The sequence below is a fragment of the Ovis canadensis genome, chromosome 17, assembly GCF_042477335.2.
Source record: "Ovis canadensis isolate MfBH-ARS-UI-01 breed Bighorn chromosome 17, ARS-UI_OviCan_v2, whole genome shotgun sequence".
Lineage (NCBI taxonomy): Eukaryota > Metazoa > Chordata > Mammalia > Artiodactyla > Bovidae > Ovis > Ovis canadensis.
The window spans coordinates 16,832,357-16,854,167 of NC_091261.1; the positions used below are offsets into that span (position 1 = coordinate 16,832,357).

Sequence of the window (21,811 nt, forward strand, 5' to 3'; positions counted from 1 at the left end):
ATTGGTTGAAAATTACCTGTGACTTTGGTCACAGGTGAGATTCCTTGCCCAGAGCCACCAGGGCCTCAGCTCACTGTTTGCTCCTCCTTGGCGGTGGGGGGGGGCGGGGGGGGCCACGGGGAAACCCAGGCTCTGACATGCACCTCTGCTCTGGGCTGCCTGCGGCTGGTGGCGTGTTCTAAATTCTGGTATCTGACCCCTGACCTGTCTTCTACCCACAGGACACCTGGATGCTCAGAGTTTGAGTCGTATACCACCAGAACTGTGGGAAGAAAGGGCATCTGCTCTTATATTTTTTTTTATTGGAGTATAATCGCTTTACAATGTCGTGGTAGTTTCTGCTATACAAAGAAGTGAATTTGCTATATCTGTATCCCCCTGCCCTCTTGAGCTTCCCTCCCAACCTCCCTTTCTCTCATCTTTCAATAAAGCTGTTGATCTAAAAAAAAAGTTAAATTATCTCATTATTAGCATGGTGTGTTGCTTCATTTATTCAGGTGTCCTTAATATTTGCTAATCAAGCCATACAACTTTTCCATAATTATTTTTATATTTTTTTTAGATTAATTTTTTAATATTGTATGGATTCCTTGGTGGCTCAGCAGCAAGGAATCCACTTGCAATTCAGGAGACCCTTGTTCAGTTCCTGGGTCAGGAAGATCCCGTGAAGAAGGAAATGGCAACCCACTCCAGTATTCTTGCCTGAAAAATCCCATAGACAGAGGAGCCTGTGGGCTATACTGTTCATGGGGTCACAAAGAGTCAGACACTACTGACTAGCTAAACACAAGCTACTTCACATTGCTTTAAAAGTTAGTTTCTTTTAAAACCAGCTAGATACACTTTCTGAAGTATGTGACAGAACTCTGACAGTTACATATCACATTTATTTTTGTTCTTTTTGCAATGGCCAAGAATTAAGCATTGATTCAAAAGTAGTGGTCATAGGGGGATCACCATGTTTTTCTCTACTTAAAGTGAAGACACAAGCAGATACCACCAGTTGTCAACCCAATTTCAAGTCTCTATGTTTGTTTGTTTTTTTTGCTTTCTACCAGAAACCAATTTTGTTTATAGAGGCAAAATACAACTGCTTTTGTAACTAAAGGTGGTTGTGTAATGCAGTCCAAGACAATGGGATGTTAGGAGGACATGCCTGGTGAGCTTGCAGAAAGCCCAGCTGGCTTGGTCCATATCTCTCTACCTTTTCTCTGTCTTCTTCTTCTTCTTGCCTAGAGCCAGAGGTAGAAACCACCTCAGCATGAGAACAAAGCTGAATGTGAGGGATTGAGGGGAGTTAGAGGGGCCAAGAACACTGAAGCTTCTAGGCCATGTACAGGGCTGTGCTGCCCACCTCTGGACTTCCTGTTTATTATTAAGAAAAAGCCAACATTTGTATGTTTATACCACTGTTGTCTGGGTTTCATGTACATATAACAAACATAGGCCTAGATATTATCACATGTAAGTTCTGTTAAATGTGATATTTGCCATAGATTTTTGGTTGATGTCCTTAATCAGATTGAAATTCATCTCTTATATTCCACATTCTGGATATCTCCTTTCTGGCATCTCCAGAATTGTTGTGCATGAGAAAGAGCCAGCAGCCATTCTTAGCTTACCATCTTACCTAACATCAGAAGTTCTTGGTTCAATGCATCAAACTATCGATGCAAATATATTTCTCTAAATATAAATACATGCCTTAAGGTTGAAGAAGATAACATACGTGTGTATGTGCACAAATATGTTCATTTTCTTCCTTTCTTTGAATATTTACACACATTTATTTTCTTCCTTTCCTTCCTTTCAATATTTTATATATATTTCAAGAACCTTCAAGAACCCAACCAATTCCAAACATTCCATTAGTCCTTAAAGGAGCCACAAAAATAAACACAACACCATCTTTACCACTGTGATCCAGTATGGAAAATAAACTTTTTTTGTTGTTTATTTAAAATAAAGTTTATTCCACAAACAGAATAAAGTCAACAGTTTTTGAATTCTTACATTCTCAGATTTTAATAAGAATCAAAATTTATATTTTATTTTGATCACCAACCAACATTTGAAGTGACATTTTTTAAGCAAGAAAACATGCCCAATTCCATAAACATTTTACCCTAATTACTATGAAAGTGAAAGTTGCCAGAATACTGGAGTGAGTACTTTCCCTTCTCCAGCAGATCTTTCCAACCCAGGGATTGAACCCAGGTCTCCCGCATTGCAGGCAGATTCTTTAATTACTATAAACAAAGGTATAACATGATTAGAGTTACAGGATTTTTTTTAAAGGGTAGTAATTTTAGCTGGAGCCCTGGAAAGATCTCAAAGACTAGTATTTGAAAATTCTAGGGCAAATTTGACATGGGAAGATCCTAAACTCACCTCCTCCCTCAGACACACCAAATTTATAGCTACATATAAACAACTTATTCTGGAGTGGGGCAGGGCAAGAACTAGCAAGCAATTTCTACAGATGAGGAAATGACGGGAAAAAAACCCACACTGAAGTAGGTTGTTGTTCATTCGCTAAGTCGTGTCCAACTCTTTGCAATCCTATGCACTGTAGCCCGCCAGGCTCCTCTGTCCCTAGGGTTCTCCAGGCAAGAATACTGGAGGGAGTTGCCATTTCGTTCTCCAGGGGATCTTCCCCACCCAGGGATTCAAACCTGTATCTCCTGCATTGGTAGGCAGATTCTTTATCACTGAGCCACCAGGAAAGCCCCACTGAAGTGGGTTTAGTTCAGTTCAGTCACTGAGTTGTGTCCGACTCTTTGCGACCCCATGAATCGCAGCACGCCAGGCTTCCCTGCCCATCACCAACTCCTGGAGTTCACTCAGACTTGCGTCCATCGGGTCCGTGATGCCATCCAGCCATCTCATCCTCTGTCGTCCCCATCTCCTCCTGGCCCCAATCCCTCCCAGCATCAGAGTCTTTTCCAATGAATCAACTCTTTGCATGAGGTGGCCAAAGTACTGGAGTTTCAGCTTCAGCACCATTCCCTCCAAAGAAATCCCAGGGCTGATCTCCTTCCGAATGGACTGGTTGGATCTCCTTGCAGTCCAAGGGACTCTCAAGAGTCTTCTCCAACACCACAGTTCAAAAGCATCAGTTCTTTGGTGCTCAGCTTTCTTCACAGTCCAACTCTCACATCCATACATGACCACTAGAAAAACCATAGCCTTGACTAGACGGACCTTAGTCAGCAAAGTAATGTCTCTGCTTTTCAATATGCTACCTAGGTTGGTCATAACTTTTCTTCCAAGGAGTAAGTGTCTTCTAATCTCATGGCTGCAGTCACCATCTGCAGTGATTTTGGAGCCCAAAAAATAAAGTCTGACAGTGTTTCCACTGAAGTGGGTGGGACAGGCTTAAAAACAACCTTGGCTTTGTAACACACAATTCAGGAGGGGACTCAAAAATTAGAGCTCTCAGAAGAGCAAAGAGTTTCAACCCCATATTGGGCACCCAGATTTTAAAACCTGCATCTGAGAGACACAAGCTCCCTCCTAAACATTAAGTTTTTAATACCAGTGGGGCTGCAACCATGAAACCTGCCAGGCTACAAAGGACTGGGAAACAACTCTTAAAGGGTTAGTGCATTCAGACCCACCCACCCCAGGGACCACCAGCAGAGAGGCAGCCAATTGTGAGGAGTCTAGATTTTACATGAAAGGAGTTCATTTGGTTATAAAGCCTTGGTCCAAGGGGCAAGCATCTAATTTAACATAATTCTAAGGACCTACCAGAGTACTCTCCAGAGATGGAGGCTGGAAGCAGACATCTTTGCATTCTCCTCCTATGCCACTCTCCAACTCACCAGCAGCTCCCAGAAAGGAGAGTGCACACACTTTTGTGCCCCAATTCTTGTAGCTGCCACCAGGGGCACCTCTGACTTACCTGGCTCTGGTGGCCAGCAGGAGTTAACACTTGTGTTCCCACAGGAGTAGATATATTTGCATACTTTAATACTTGCTGCCTGGGAGTCTGGTTTCCAATTAGCTTGAAACTAGGCAGTGACTAAGAACCTCCGCTTTGGGACACTGACAGGTCTTGGCACACCATCAACGCCTGGGAGTCTCAAATAGGTTGTGTGGACAATCACAGAAGTTCGAGACAAGCAAGCGCTAGAGCAGTGTTGAACAAGGAGGTTCATGTTCCACACGAGGTCATGCCTTCAAGACTGAAGAGGTGGCTGTTTTATGTGCGTGTGCTAGGTGGCTTCAGTCTTGTTCGACTCCTGCTATGCCATGGACTGCAGCCTGCCAGGCTTCTCTGTCCATGGGATTCTTCAGGTAATAGTACTGGAGTGGGTTTCCGTGCCCTCTTCCAGGGATCTTCCTAACCCAGAGATCAAACCTGTGTCTCTCCATTGCAGGCAGATTCTTTACCACTGAGCCACCAGCGAAACCTGGCTATTTTATACAAACTGTTATTTAAAAAATGGATAAACAAGACCCTACTATAGGACACAGAGATTTATATTCAATGTCCTGTGATAAGCCATAATGGAAAAGAATATAAAAAAGAATATATGTGTGTGTATATATACATCTCTATATATATGTAACTGAATCACTTGACTGTACAGCATAAACCAATACATTACAAATCAACTATACTTCAATTAAATTTTTAAAAAGAGTTGGTTTTTACGTATAAGATAAAACAGCCAACACAGAATCGAGAAAAATGAAAAAATAGAGGAATGTTCCAAATGAAAGAACAAGATAGAATTTTAGGGGGAAAAATTCTTAATGAAATGGAGATGTGATTTACCCGATAGTTTTTTTAATTGTTCATAAAGATGCTCACAGAATGTAGAAAAAGAACGTTTGAACGCAGTGAGAATGACAGCAAATAAATGGAAGAACATAAAAACGTACCAAACCGAAGTTGATGAGCTGGAAAACAATAACTGGACTGAAAAATACACTAGAGGCACTCAGCAGTCAACTAGACGAGGCAAAGAAAGAGATCGACAGGTCAGCAGAACTCATACCATCACAGCAGAAAAAAAAATTTTTTAATGAAGGTAGCTTAATATACTTGTGGGATGACATCAAGCAGACCAACATTCACATTATAGAGATCCCAGAAGACAAAAGGAGGCAGAAAAACTTACTTAAACAAATAATGACCTCCCAAAAACTTCCCTAAGCTGGAGGAAGGGAACAGACATCCAGATTCAAGAAGCCCATAGAGCTGCAAATAACATGAACCCAAAGAGACCTACACTAAGATAGATAACTACAACGTCAAAAGTTAAAGACAGGGAAACAATGTGAAAAGGAGCAATAGGAAAACCTATTACACTCAGGGGAACCCCTGTAAGACTATCAGACTTCTCCGTAGACACTTTGTAGGCCAGAAGAAGTGGCACAATATATTCAAAATGCTGAAAAGAAAAAAATGTTCAATCAAGAATACTCCACCCAACTAGATTATCATTCAGAGTCGAAGGAGAAATAAAGTTATCAAGACAGAAAAAAATTTAAAGTTCATAACCAGTAGACCAGCCTTACTAATTCAGTCAGTTCAGTCGCTCAGTCATGTACAACTCTATGTGATCCCATGAACAGCAGCATGCCAGGCCTCCCTGTCCATCACCAACTCCCAGAGTCTACCCAAAACCATGTCCAACCATCTCATCCTCTGTCGTCCCCTTCTCCTCCTGCCTTCAATCTTTTCCAGCATCACAGTCTCTTCAAATGAATCAGCTCTTAGCATCAGGTGGCCAAAGGATTGGAGTTTCAGCTTCAGCAGCAGGCCCTCCAATGAACATCCAGGACTGATCTCCTTTAGGATGGACTGCTTAGATCTCGTTGCAGTCCAAGGGACTGCCAGAGTCTTCTCAAATACCACTGTTCAAAAGCATCAATTCTTCAGCGCTCAGCTTCCTTTATAGTCCAATTCTCATATCCATTCATGACGACCGGAAAAACCATAGCCTTGACTAGATGGACCTTTGTTGGCAAAGTAATGTCTCTGCTTTTTAATATGCTGTCTAGGTTGGTCATAACTTTCCTTCCAAGGAGTAAGCATCTTTTAATTTCATGGCTGCAATAGCCATCTACAGCAATCTTGGAGCCCAGAAAAATGAAGTCAGCCACTGTTTCCACTGTTTCTCCATCTATTTGTCATGAAGTGATGGAACCAGATGCCATGATCTTAGTTTTCTGAATGTTGAGCTTTAAGCCAACTTTTTCACTCTCCTCTTTCACTTTCATCACGAGGCTCTCTAGTTCTTCTTCACTTTCTGCCATAAGGGTGGTGTCATCTGCATATCTGAGGTTACTGATATTTCTTCCGGCAATCTTGATTCCAGCTTGTGCTTCCTCCAGCCCAGGATTTCTCATGATGTACTCTGCATATAAGTTAAATAAGCAGGGTGACAATATACAGCCTTGACGTACTCCTTTTCTTATTTGGAACAAGTCTGTTGTTCCATGTCCAGTTCTATCTTTCACAGCATCATCTTTCAGGATTTGAAACAGCTCAACTGGAATTCCATCACCTCCACTAGCTTTGTTTGTAGTGATGCTTTCTAAGGTCCACTTGACTTCACATTCCAGGATGTCTGGCTCTAGGTGACTGATCACACCATCATGATTATCTGGGTCATGAAGATCTTTTTTGTAGAGTTCTTCTGTGTATTCTTGCCACCTCTTCTTAATATCTTCTGCTTCTGTTAGGTCCCTACCATTTCCGTCCTTTTTTGAGCCCATCTTTGCATGAAACAGAATCAGTGAACTAAGATGGACTGGAATGAGTGAATTTAACTCAGATGACCGTTATATCTACTACTGTGGGCAGGAATCCCTTAGAAGAAATGGAGTAGCCATCATAGTCAACAAGAATCTGAAATACAGCACTTGGATGCAATTTCAAAAACAACAGAATGATCTCTGTTCGTCTCCAAGGCAAACCATTCAATATCACAGTAATCCAAGTATGCTTTGACCAGTAAAGCTGAAGTTGAACAGTTCTGTGAAGACCTACAAGACCTTTTAGAACTAACACCCAAAAAAGATGTCCTTTTCATCACAGGGGAATGGAATACAAAAGTAGGAAGTCAAGAAACACCTGGAGTAACAGGCAAATTTGCCCTTGGAGTACAGAATGAAGCAGGGCAAAGACTAATAGAGTTCTACCAAGAGAATACACTGGTCATAGCAAACACCCTCTTCCAACAACACAAGAGAAGACTTTACACATGGACATCACCAGATGGTCAACACCAAAATCAGATTGATTATATTCTCTGCAGCCAAAGATGGAGAAGCTCTATACAGACAGCAAAAACAAGACTGGGAGCTGACTGTGGCTTGGATCATGAACTTCTTATTGCCAAATTCAGACTGAAACTGAAAAAAGTGGAGAAAACCGCTAGACCATTCAGGTACGACCTAAATCAAATCCCTTATGACTATACAGTGGAAGTGAGAAATAGATTTAAGGGGCTAGATATGATAGACAGAATGCCTGATGAACTATGGATGGAGGTGCATGACTTCTACAGGAGACAGGAATCAACACCATCCCCAAGCAAAAGAAATGCAAAAAAGCAAAATGGCTGTCTGAGAAGGCCTTACAAATAGCTATGAAAAGAAGATAAGCCAAAAGCAAAGGAGAAAAGGAAAGATATACCCATTTGAATGAAGAGTTTCAAAGACTAGCAAGGAGAAATAAGAAAGCCTTCCTCAGTGATCAAGGCAAAGAAATAGAGGAAAACAATAGAATGGGAAAGACTAGAGATCTTCAAGAAAATTAGAGATACCAAGGGAACATTTCATCCAAATATGGACCAGCCTTATCAGAAATGATAATAGGACTTCTTCAAGCTGAACTGAATGAGAACTTTTAAGTTTGACCAAAAAAATCATAGTATAAATCTCAGAAAGGTGAATACATATTAAGAGAAAATTCAGAATAATTTAATGTTGTAAAGGTGGTGGAAATTAGTATGAAAATTAAGTCAGAAGTAGTAAAAATATTTATAACTATAATAATTAGTTAAGAGATAAACAAGATAACAAGATGTAAATTGTGATATTAAAAACGTGTGGGCACTACAGAAAATCAGATCATGAAAGAGAGCAAAATAAAAAGGAACAAAAGAACTACAAAACCATCAGAAAACAATTATAAAAATGGAAATGAGTACATTCAGTTCAGTGGCTCAGTCGTGTCTGACTCTTTGTGACCTCATGGACTGCAGCATGCCAGGCCTCCCTGTCCATCACCAACTCCCAAAGTTGACTCAAACTCGTCCCCATTGAGTCAGTGATGCCATCCAGCCATCTCATCCTCTTTTGTCCCCTTCTCCTCCCATCTTCAATCTTTCCCAGCATCAGGGTCTTTTCCAGTGAGTCAGCTCTTCGCACCTGGTGGCCAAAGTATTGGAGTTTCTGTCGGGAGCCAGCGTGAGGAATCCCACCAGTGACAAGGTCATGCGGAAGGAAGCCTGACAAAACGCAAGGACGTGTTCGGCTTCAGGGATTCCCCCTGGAAATTCCTGAGCATCCACCCCCCGAGACCAGAATCTGCCTGCTTTACTGTGTTATGCTTTCCACCTACTCTTCTGTCATTAACAGGGGACTGTCCCCCCACTACCGTTTTCTGGAAAAAATTAGAGCTTTTAGATAATAAATCTCCTGGGCATAATACGAGTGTTTCAATCCAAAAACCCCTCTGATGGCTTTCTAGCCTGCCTGCAGGACTCCTACAGCTGCACATGTGATTGTTGAGGCCTCCCGACTGCAGGAGGCACAGGAAGCTTAAAACATCCTAGGAATGTGGAGGCTTCCGAGGAGTCAAAATCATTAGAATAGGACCGATTAAAGGTTTCATTTGTTGAGCCAATACTTGCTGCCAAATTTTCATATCTTTTATTTTTAGTTATAGTTGGTATATAGAAAAACAGGGATTAGACCTGGTATTAGCAACACTAGATCTTTGAGTTAAGTACTTTCTTTGTTATAACCCACTGCACCTTTGTTCTATAGGAATGTAACTTTTTTGTACTTTGAGGGATTGCAGAGTAAAGAAAAAACACTTCTAGGGAAAAGGAGTTTTCTGGACAATTATCCAGGAAGAGAGCCATAAAAATGTTAACAAGTCTCTTGGCCAGAAGATAATGTAAACCACCTGAGACCTTTTGTATACAGGAGGGTATGCAAAAAGAAAGCCTTGTCTCAATGAGGGTCAGGACTGCTGCCCCTGCATAACTCTATTTCTTTATGTACAACTTGGGGTATATAAGCTGATTTTGAAAAATAGTTTTTGGAGTCTTGCACCGATGCTGGGCTTCCCCAGGTCGTTCTTTTCTTTTTCCGGCTGAATTCCCATCTGGAGCAGGGAGGCTCATCATGTCTACTAATTTGTCCCGGCTTCTAAGATCCGTAAGAGAGAGAGCCCAAGACAGGGCACTCTCTGATATTCAAATGGACGCCGGTGACCTAAAGTAGATGGTGCAAGCTCCTTGTCTGGAACTTTATTGGTCTTCCACATAATCCAAGTTATTCAGCCTCTTTCTCTACTTAATTTTCCTACTATACTATTGTTTCTTAATCTAATCTTATATTAATAAATAAATAAGTTTTTCTCACGCCAACACTGTCCCCGCTTCGAATTCCCTGGATCCACCAGGGCAGGACCCCGGCAAGTTTCAGCTTCAGTCCTTCCAATGAATACTAAGGACTGATTTCATTTAGGATTGACTGGTTGGATCTCCTTGCTGTCCAAGGGACTCTCAAGAGTCTTCTCCAACACCACAGTTCAGAAGCATCAATTCTTCAGCACTCAGCTTTCTTTATGTTCCAACTATCACATTCATACATGACTATTGGAACAACCATAGCTTCGACTAGATGTACCTATGTTGTCAAAGTAATGTTTCTGATTTATAATATGCTGTCTAGGTTGGTCATAGCTTTTCTTCCAAGGAGCAAGGATCTTTTAATTTCACGGCTGCAGTCACCATCTGCAGTGAGTTTGGAGACAAAAAAATAAAGGTTCTCACTGTTTCCATTGTTTGCCCATCTATTTGCCATGAAGTGGTGTGACCAGATGCCATTATCCTGGTTTTCTGGGTGTTGTGTTTTAAGCCTACTCTCCTCTTTCACCTTCATCAAGAGGCTCTTTAGTTCTTCTCTCCTTTCTGCCATAAGGGTGGTGTCATCTGTGTATCTGAGGTTATTGATATTTCTCCTGGTAATCTTGATTCCAGCTTGTGCTTCATCCAGCCTATCATTTCTCATGATATACTCTCCATATAAGTTAAATAAGCAGGGTGATGATATACAGCCTTGACATACTCCTTTCCTGATTTGGAATCAGTCTGTTGTTCCATGTCTAGTCTGAACTGTTGTTTCTTGAACTGGATACAGATTTCTCAAGAGGCAGGTCAGGTGGTCTGGTATTCCCATCTCTTTCAGAATTTTCCACAGTCTGTTGTGATCCACACAGTCAAAGACTTTGGCACAGTCAGTAAAGCAGAAGTAGATGTTTTACTAGAACTCTCTTGCTTTTTCAATGATCCATCAGATGATGGCAATTTGATCTCTGGTTCCCCTGCCTTTTCTAAATCCAGCTTGAACATCTCGAAGTTCTCAGTTCACTTACTGTTGAAGCCTGGCTTGAAGAATTTTGAGCATTACTATGCTAGCATGCGAAATGAGTACAATTGTGGTAGTTTGAACAATCTTTGGCATTGCCTTTCTTTGGGATTGGAATGAAAACTGACCTTTTCCAGTCCTGTGGCCACTGCTGAGTTTTCCAAATTTACTGGCTTATTGAGTACAGCACTTTCACAGCATCATTTTTCAGGATTTGAAACAGCTCAACTGGAATTCCATCACCTCCACTAGCTTTGTTTGTAGTGATGCTTCCTAAGGCCCACTTGACTTCACATTCCAGGATATCTGGCTCTAGGTGAGTGATCACACCATCATGGCCATCTGGGTCATGAAGATCTTTTTTGTACAGTTCTTCTGTGTATTCTTGCCATCTCTTCTTAATATCATCTGCTTCTGTTAGGTCCATACCATTTCTGTCCTTTATTGAGCCCATCTGTGCATGAAATATTCCCTTTGTATCTCTCATTTTCTTAAAGAGGTCTCTAGTCTTTCCCATTCTATTGTTTTCCTCTATTTCTTTGCATTGATCACTGAGGAAGGCTTTCTAATCTCTCCTTGCTATTCTTTGGAACACTGCATTCAAATGGGTATATCTCTCCTTTCTTCTTTGCCTTTCACTTCTTTCCTCAGTTATTTCTAAAGCCTCCTCAGACAACCATTTTGACTTTTTGCATATCTTTTTCTTGGGGATGGTCTTGATCACTGCCTCCTGTACAATTTCACAAACCTCCTTCCATAGTTCGTCAGGCACTCTGTCTATCAGATCTAATCCCTTGAATCTATTTGTCACTTCCATTGTATAATCATAAGGGATTTAATTTAGGTCTTACTTTAATGGTCTAGTGGTTTTCCCTACTTTCTTCAATTTAAGTCTGAATTTCGCAATAAGGAGTTCATGATCTGAGCCACAGTCAGCTCCTACGCTTGTTTTTGCTGACTGTATAGAGCTTCTCCATCTTTGGCTGCAAAGAATATAATCAATCTGATTTTGGTGTTGACCATCTGGTGATGTCCATGTGTAGAGTCTTCTCTTGTGTTGTTGGAAGAGGGTGTTTGCTATGAGGGTGTACGTTCTCTTAGCAAAACTCTATTAGCCTTTGCCCTGCTTCATTCCGTATCCCAAGGCCAAATTTGCCTGTTACCCCAGGTGTTTCTTGACTTTCTACTTTTGCATTCCAGTCCCGTATAATTAAAAGGACATCTTTTTTGGGTGTTAGTTCTAAAAGGTCTTGTAGCTCTTCATAGAACCGTTCAACTTCAGCATCTTCAGCATTACTGGTTGGGGCATACCAGACCACCTGACCTGCCTCTTAAGAAACCTATATGCAGGTCAGGAAGCAACAGTTAGAACTGGACATGGAACAACAGACTGCTTCCAATTAGGAAAAGGAGTACGTCAAGGCTATATATTGTCACCCTGCTTATTTAAATTATATGCAGAGTACATCATGAAAAACGCTGGGCTGGAGGAAGCACAAGCTGGAATCAAGGTTGACGGAAGAAATATCAATAACCTCAGATATGCAGATGACACCACCCTTAGGGCAGAAAGTGAAGGGGAACTAAAAAGACTCTTGATGAAAGTGAAAGAGGAGAGTGAAAAAGATGGCTTAAAGCTCACCATTCAGAAAACGAAGATCATGGCATCCAGTCCCATCACTTCATGGGAAATAGATGGGGAAACAGTGGAAACAGTGGCAGACTTTATTTTAGGGGGCTCCAAAAACACTGTAGATGGTGCTTGCAGCCATGAAATTAAAAGACGCTTTCTCCTTGGAAGGAAAGTTGTGACCAATCAAAACAGCATATTAAAAAGCAGAGACATTCCTTTGCCAACAAAGGTCCGTCAAGGTTACGATTTTTCCAGTGGTCATGTATGGATGTGAGAGTTGGAGTGTGAAGAAACCTGAGAGCCGAAGAATTGATGCTTTTGAACTATGGTGTTGGAGAAGACTCTTGAGAGTCCCTTGGACTGCAAGGAGATCCAACCAGTCCATTTTAAAGGAGGTCAGTCCTGGGTGTTCTTTGGAAGGACTGATGCTAAAGCTGAAACTCCAATACTTTCACCACCTGATGCGAAGAGTTGACTCATTGGAAAAGACTCTGATGCTGGGAGGTATTGGAGGCTGGAGGAGAAGGGGACGACAGAGGATGAGATGGCTGAATGGCATCACTGACTTGATGGACATGAGTCTGAGTGAACTCCAGGTGTTGGTGATGGACAGGGAGGCCTGGCATGCTGTGATTCATGGCGTCACAAAGAGTTGGACACGACTGAGCAACTGAACTGAATGGTCTAGTGGCTTTCCCTAATTTTCTTCAATTTAAGTCTGAATTTGGCAATAAGTAGTTTATGATCTGAACCGCAGTCAGCTCTCTGTCTATACAACTGACTTCCTAGAGCTTCTCCATCTTTGGCTGCAAAGAATATAGTCAACCTCATGTCAGTACTGACCATTTGGTGATGTCCATGTGTAGAGTCATCTCTTGTGTTATTGGAAGAGGGCATTTGCTATGACCAGTGTGTTCTCTTGGCAAAATTCTGTTAACCTTTGCTTGGGTTCCTTTTGTGCTCCAAGGCCAAATTTGCCTGTTACTCCAGGTATGTCTTGACTTCCTACTTTTGCATTCCAGTCCCCTATAATGAAAAGAACATCTTTTTTGGGTGTTACTTCTAGAAGATCTTGTAGGTCTTCATAGTAACTGTACAACTTCAGCTTCTTCAGCATACTGGTTGGGGCATAGACTTGGATTACTGTGATATTGAATGGTTTGCCTTAGAAACAAAGAGATCATTCTGTCATTTTTGAGACTGTGTCCAAGTACTGAATTTTGGGCTCTTTTGTTAACCATGATGGCTACTCCATTTCTTCTAAGGGATTCTTGCCCGCAGTAGTAGATATAATGGTCATCTGAGTTAAATTCACCCATTCCAGTCCATTTTAGTTCACTGATTCCTAAAATGTTGATGTTCACTCTCGTCATCTCCTGTTTGACCACTTACAGTTTACGTTGATTCATGGACCTAACATTACAGGTTCCTATGCAATATTGCTGTTTACAGCACTGAACTTACTTCCATCACTGGTCACATCCACAAATGGGTTTTGTTTTTGCTTTGGCTCCATCCCTTCATTCTTTCCGGAGTTATTTCTCTACTCTTCTCCAGTAGCATATTGGCACCTACCAACCTGGGAGTTCATCTTTCAGTGTTTTATCTTTTCGCCTTTTCATACTGTTCATGAGATTCTCAAGGCATTCTGAAGTGGTTTGCCATTCCCTTCTTCAGCAGACCACGTTTTGTCAGAACTCTCCACCATGACCTATCTGTCTTGGGTGGCCCCACACGGCATGGCTCGTAGTTGCACTGAGCTAGACAAGGCTGTGTTCCATGTGATCAGTTTGATTAGTTTTCTGTGATTGTGGTTTTCATTCTGTCTGCCCTCTGATGGATAAAGATAAGAAGCTTATGGAAGCTTCCTGATGGGAGAGACTGACTGTTGGGGAAACTGGGTCTTGTTAGATCAGTCCTGGGTGTTCATTGGAAGGACTGATGTTGAAGCTGAGACTCCAATACTTTGGCCACCTGATGCGAAGAGCTGATTCATTTGAAAAGTCCCTGATGCTGGAAAAGATTGAAGGCAGGAGGAGAAGGGGACAACAGAGGATGAGATGGTTGGATGGCATCACCAACTCGATGGAGATGGATTTGGGTGGACTCCAGGAGTTGGTGATGGACAGGGAGGCCTGGCATGTGTGGTTCACGGGATCACAAAGAGTCAGACATGAACTGAAATGAACTGAACTGAGGGGCCAACCAAGCCTATCACATCACTCACATAATAAGCACTACTGAAGGACCCACACAGCTCTCCTAGGGGGATTTCCCAGAGCATATACCTTGGGTGACTAGAAAGGAGAGCACTGCTAGGGTGCATAGGGCGTCTCCTACAGAGGGCCACTTCTCCAAAGCAGAGAAACATAAGTAACTTACCAAATACATAAAAATACCAATGGCAACTCAGACAAAGTGAATCAGCATAGGAATACATTTCAGATGAAGGAATTCTGGAAGAGAAACTAAGTAAAGCCAAGCAACCTATCCAAGAAAGAGTTCAGAGTAATGATCATAGAGATGGTCAGACTTGGAAGAAGAATGGAGGCACAGAACAAGAAGAGAGAAGGTTGTTGGTTTTCTTTTTTCTCTTTAAGGTTTTTGTTTGTTTGTTTGTTTGTTTTGGGTTTGGCTACACCATGTGGACTGTGGGATTTTAGTTCCCCAACAAGGGATTAAACCCAGGCCCTCAGTAACAAGAACACAGAATCCTAATCACTGGATTACCACAGAATTCCCAGGAGATAATTTTTTTAAGAGTTAGAAAATATAGAGAACAACCAAACAGACATGAATAATACAATAACTAAAATAAAAAATTCACCAGGAGACTAAAATACACAGAAGAACAAACCAGTAAGTTGGAAGGCAGAATAGTGAAAATCATTGCTGTGGATCAGAAAAAAAGAATGAAAAGAAATGAGAACAGTTTAAGAGACCCCTGGGGTAACCTCAAGCAAAATAATATTCACATTATAGGGATCCAAGAAAGAGAAAGTTGTCAAGAACACATTTGAAGACAAAATCGCTGAAAACTTTCATGACACAGGAAGGGAAATAGTTATCCAAATCCAAGAAGCACAGAGTGTCCCATTCAGGATTAATCCTAAAAGAACACATCAAGACACATTGTCATTAAAATGAGAAAAAGAGACAATGTTAAAAGCAGCAAGGGAAAAGCAGCAAACAGTATACAAGGGAACTGCCATAAAACTCAGCTTACTTTTTAGCAGAAATTCTGCAGACCAGAAGGGAGTGGCATCATCTATTTAAAGTGATGAAAGGGAAAAACCTACAAGAATACTCTACCAGCAAGGCTCTGATTCAGACCTGCTGAAGAGATTAAAAGCTTTATAGGCATCAAAATCTAGGCGACTTCAGCACCACCAAACCAGCTTTACAACAAATGTTCAAGGAACTTCTCTAGGCAAAAAGGAAAAGGCCGCAACTAGAAACAGGAAATTACAAAATGAAAAAGTTCACCAGTAAAGCAAACATACAGTAAAGGTAGGAAAGCATCCACACACAAAACCAGTAGGAAAATTAAAAGGCAAAATGGTAAAATCATCTGTATCCACAAGCACTTAAGTGGAAGTGAAAGTGAAGTCACTCAATCGTCTCCGACTCTTTGCGACCCTGTGGACTGTAGCCCACTAGGCTCCTCCATCCATAGGATTCTCCAGGCAAGAGTACTGGAGTGGGTTGCCATTTTCTTCTCCAGGGGATCTTCCTGACCCAGGGATTGAACCCAGGTCTCCTGCATTGCAGGCAGAGGCTTTAACCTCTGAGCCAAGGGATACATAAAACAATCAGATATAAAATATGACATCAGAAACAGTAATCATGAGGGGAGTAGAGTGAGAATGCAGGGCTTTTAAATTCATTTGAAATTAAAACATCAGCAACTTAAAACATTCAATATATGTATATGTATGTGTATTACAAATATATATATATACACATACACATATACAATCATCTCTCTCTCTCAGAAAGAGACTGCTGCACAAAAGCCTCCTAGTAACAGCAAACCAAAAATCTAAAATAGATACACACAAAAAAAAGAACAAGGAAATGTGTCCTTTATAATTAGGGTCAAACATGGCACTTAAGCTGCAGTCCACGGGGTCGCTGAGGGTCGGACACGACTGAGCAACTTCACTTGCCTGCACTGGAGAAGGAAATGGCAACCCACTCCAGTGTTCTTGCCTGGAGAATCCCAGGGACGGGGGAGCCTGGTGGGCTGCCGTCTATGGGGTCCCACAGAGTCGGACACGACTGAAGCGACTTAGTAGTAGTAGTAGTATGGCACTTACAGTAATCAAATTACAAGTGAAGAGTTAATGTCTATCCTTCTGAAACTATTCCTGAAAGTTGCAGAGGAAGGAACATCTCCAGACTCATCCTATGAGGTCTCCATCACCCTGATTCCAAAATCAGACAGGGATCCCACAGGGAAAGAAAATCATAGGCCAATACCCCTGATGAACATCAGCACACACGTTCTCAACAAAACATCAGCAAACCAAATTCAACACCATTATCAAGTGGGATTTAGTCTAGTAATTAAAGGATGAGTCAACACTCACAAAATCAATGCGATATACCACAGTAACACAATGAAGAATAAAAATCATATAATCATTGATAGATGCAGAAAAGGCATTGTCAGAATTCAATATCTAATGATTAGAAAACTCAACAAAGTGGATTTAGAGGTGACCATACCTCAATATAATAAAGGTCATGTATAACAAGCCCACAGCTAACATTATACTTAATAACAAAAAGCTAAAGTTTTCCTCTAAGATCAGGAATAGGATAAGGATACTCATTCTCACCACTTTTATTCTAGTATGGGAAGTTCTAGCCAGAGCACTTAGGCAAGAAAAATAAAAGGTATACAAATTGTAACGGAAGAAATAACAACTAAAACTGTCACGATCACATACATATAACATATATGCTTAGCACACATATGTGCTAAATCGCTTCAGTCGTGTCTGACTCATTGCAACCCTCTACACTGTAGCCCACGAGGCTCCTCTGTCCATAAGATTGTCCAGGCAAGAATACTGGAGTGGGTTGCCATGCCCTTCTCCAGGGATCTTCTCCACCCAGGGATAAAACCCGTATCTCTTATGTCTCCTGCATTGACAGGTGGTTTCTTTACCACTAATGCCACTTGGGAAACTTATACACATATACATACATAAATCCTAAAAACTTTATCACTAAACTGTTAGCATAAATACAGTAAAGTTGTGGGATATAAAATCAATATACAAAAACTGTTCATTTCTATACACTAATGATGAACTATCAGAGAAATTAAGAAAATAATTCCATTTACAACTGGATCAAAAAGAATAAAACACCTAGGAATAAATTTAACTAAGGATGTAAAAGACATCCACACTGGAAACTCTAAGATATTGGTGAAAGAAATTGAAGACATAAACAAATGTAAAGATATTCTGTGCTCATGGATTGGAAGAATTCATATCATTAAAATGTCCATATTACCAAAGCAATCTACAGATTCAATGCAATCCCTATCAAAATTCCAGTGGCATTTTTCAGAGAAATAGAATATATAATCCCAAAATTCAAAGGAAACCATAAATGACCCTGAGCAGTCACAGCAGTCTTGAGGAAGAACAGAAAAGCTGGAGGATCATGCGTTCTGATTTCAAAATACGTTACAAAGCTGTAGTAATCAAAACAATACAGTATTATTATAAAAACAGACACACATGTCAATGGAACAGAACAGATAGTGCAGAGAAATACACACGCCCATACATATGTGTGCTTGCATGCTAAGTCGCTTCAGTCGTGTCCAACTTTTTACAACTCTATGGACTGTAGCCTGCCAGGCTCCTCTGCCCATGGGATTCTCCAGGCAGGAATAATGGAGTGGGTTGCCAAGCCCGCCTAAAGGGATGGAATCTGCATCTCTTATGTCTCCTGCATTGGTGCCACCTGGGAAGCCCACACATAGATACACCATCAATTGTATACAGTGTGACGAGGACAGCCTCTTCAAGAAACGGTGCTGGGAAAACTGGACAGCCACATGCAAAAGAATGAAACTGGACCACTGTATACCATCCCTGGAAATAGCTCAAGCAAAAAATGGATCAAAGACTTGAATGTAAGACCTAAAACCATTAAACTTCCAGAAGAAAACACAGACAGTAAGCTTGTTGACATCAGTTTGCCAATAATTTTGTAGATTTGATCCCAAAAGCAAAAATAAGCATGTGGGACTACATCAAACTAAAAACCTTCAAAAAAAAAAAAAAACAAAACTAAAGAACTTCTATACAGCAAAGGAAGCCATCAACAAAATTGAAAAGTAGCCTATAAATCGGAGAAAATAGTTGCAAATCATTTACCTGAGAAGAGGCTAATACCCAAAACACATAAAGAACTATTACAACTCAATAGCAAATAAACAACTCTGTTAATAAAAAGAAAACAGGCAAAGGATCTGAACAGACATTTTTCCAAAGATGACTCTCTCATGGCCAACAGGTATATGAAAAAGTGCTCAACATCACTAATTAGAGAAATACAAATTAAAACCACAGTGGGATATCACTGTGCTAGAATGACTACCAAAAAGAAATACGTGTGGGAGAGGATGTGGAGAAAAGGGAACGCTCGTGCACTATTGGTGGGAATGTTAAATTGGTTTATCCAGTACAGAAAACAATATGGAGCATCCTCAGAAAGCTGAAAATTATTTTTAATTAAAATTATTAAAACTCCAGCAATTCCACTTCGAGATATTTATCCAAACGAAATGAAAATAGTAATTAAAAAAGATATATGCCCTCCCTATCCCGAGAAATGTCAGCTCCATTTTCCCAGAAGTCTTGCGTTTACAATAAGTCAGGGCTTTCAGTCAGTGTGAAAGCTGTCAACTCTCTTGATTTTGGTGTATGTACTTAATTCAAAGTATCTAAACCTATGAAGTAATCTGCCCTTTCCTTGTCCCTTCCCCCTCTGACTGTAAAAGTCTCCCATTTTGTTCAGTTCCTTGGAGCTCATTTCTATTTGCTATTTGGGATGTTGCTTGATTCATGATATGTTGAATAAACCCAATAAGATCTTTAAAAATTAAAAAAAGTATCTAAACCTGTAGTCTAATCTGTATGCGCTGTCGTAACTTAATTGTGTTACTGATGATTTTATCTTACTTGAAGATTCATTCATTTTTCAATTTGATACAAGTAATTTTTTTTCCTTAAAAAATAAGACAGGCAATTCCATGTTCATTGCAGCATTCTTACAATACTCAAGACATGGAAATAGCCTAAATGTCCACCAATGGATGAATGAATAAAGAAAATGGTATATATACCATATATACACAGTGGGGTATTATTCAGCTACAAAAGATGAAATTTTGCTATCTGCAGCAACATTAATGTACCTTACAGGCATTATACTAAGTGAAATAGAGAAAGACAAATGCTGTATGATTCTTATTTATGTGTGAAATATATAAAACAAAACAAAACAAAAAAAACAGAACTCAAAGTTACCAGAGAAAAGATTGGGAGTTATTTGAGATGAGGGTTGGAGGTGGGAGAAATGAATGAAAGGGGTCGAAAGGTACAGATTCCCACTTCTAAAATAAATACATAATGTGTACTTTTAATTGAATTAAAGTTGACTTATAATCTTGTGTTTCTGGTGCACAGCAAAGTGATTCAGTTACACACACATATGCATTCTTTTCCATACTGTTTTCCAATATGGTTTATCACAGGCTACTGAATACAGTTCCCTGTGCTACACACAGTAGGACCTTGCTGTTTTATCCATCCTACACTAATAGTTTGTGTCTGTCAATCCCAGATTCCCAACCCATTCCTCCCCTACCCCCACTTACCAACCACAATTCTGTTCTCTGTGAGCTTGTTTCTGTTTCATAAAGTTCATCTGTGTCCTATTTTAGATTCCACATATAAGTGAGATCACATGGTCTGTCTTTCTCTTTTTGAAAAATGTGGGACACTTCACAAATTTGAGTGTCATCCTTGCACAGAGGTCATGCTGATCTCTATATTGTTCCAATTTTAGTACAGATGCTGCTGCAGCAAGCACCAGTCTTTTGTTTAAACACATTCTTCAACCTTTCATGACATCTGAAGAGCTGTTTTCTCCTCTCTTCACAGGAGCTACCCATTGTAACTGGTAATAACCTTTTTCTTAAAAATAGAGGAAAAACTAGCATTTTCCAAGCCATCTACCCCTCTTGTTTTTAAATTTGTCTACTGTTACAGTCTTGAGAATGCTTGCCATTTATCTTTTAGATTACTCACAAACTGCATTCTCTTTAGCCCTACTACATACATTTCACACTGGATGTTTTATCCTCAGTTCTAGGCAACCAAATGACGTGGTAAACGCTCAGATACTTAGGAAACCTACTGCCAGTTTCAAGAACTTTCTCTGAGTAAGCGGAGAGAGATTATAATTAAGCTGCTATGTGGAGCTTTTAAAAAGAAAAATTTCAACAGAAAATTATAGCCGCAGTGAACTCTTGATTATTCATAGAATGAAATTGCATGAATAACTGAAATCCACCAGTTATTCTAATACAATCTGCCTCACTCTTAATCCATTCAGGTTGCTGCAACAAAATAACCATAGAGTGAGGGGCTTAAAACAACAGAAATCTATTTCTCACGGTTCTGGAGGCTGCAAATGTGAGATCAGGGTGGAATAGTATGGTGTGGGCCTGCTTCTGGGTTGCAGATGCATCACATCTTCTTGTGGTGGAGGAGGCAAGAGAGTGCTCCCGGCCTTTTTTAAGAATGCTCTCCATTCTCAAGGAGGTCCTTTCCATCCTCACGAGGTCATGATGCAATCAGCTCTCAAAGGCTCCACTCCTAACAGCATCACGCTAGGAATTAGGTTTCAACATAAGAATTTTGGAGGGACAAATTCAGACCTTCTGTGCCATTCGCCCTTATTTCCTCCTTTAATCCCCTCTCCTGTAATACAAAACTCTGATTATCCAGATTTTGGAAAGGTGACATGACAGTAAAATCCATTGTTATAGTTAGAAAAAAGATTATTGTTTACAAAGCAAATGCATCCGTATGAATAATTATGGGAATGCACATTAGAACCCACTCATACATACAAAAATGTGCGTCCTGGGAATTATTCAGTAGCCTTTTTTTAATTCAGCTGAAAAATAAAAGCAGATATTAGATTGAAACCATGTTCAGAGAAAAGCATTGTTTATTTATTTATTTAATTTTTGGTGTACTCTGTGGCATGTGGGATCTAGTTCCCTGACCAGGGAACAAACCCCAGCCTGCTGCATTAGGAAGGAGCTGAGTCTTAACCACAGGCCCACCAGGGAAGCCCCAGAAAAGCATTTTTTTTTAAAAGCAATCCTTTTGTCAAATACAAACATCAGTTTGAAAGATGTACTGAAAACTCAAGAATGAGGATCAGTAGGAGACACCTGTGCCCAGATAGCATCAGTATAAAACAGTGCTTCACAAGATGCGTGTCCTG

At 40.5% G+C, this 21,811-nt stretch overlaps 2 non-coding genes across 2 annotated transcripts; one reads left to right on the top strand and one right to left on the bottom strand.

Moving 5' to 3' along the window:
- LOC138422983 (small nucleolar RNA ACA64) lies at nucleotides 1-141 on the top strand. Its single transcript, XR_011250095.1, has one exon. It is a non-coding gene; the product is annotated as a small nucleolar RNA ACA64 (small nucleolar RNA).
- A 20,138-nt stretch (nucleotides 142-20,279) lies between these two features.
- Nucleotides 20,280-20,383, bottom strand: LOC138423012 (U6 spliceosomal RNA). Its single transcript, XR_011250118.1, has one exon. It is a non-coding gene; the product is annotated as a U6 spliceosomal RNA (small nuclear RNA).
- Nucleotides 20,384-21,811: the final 1,428 nt, after the last annotated feature.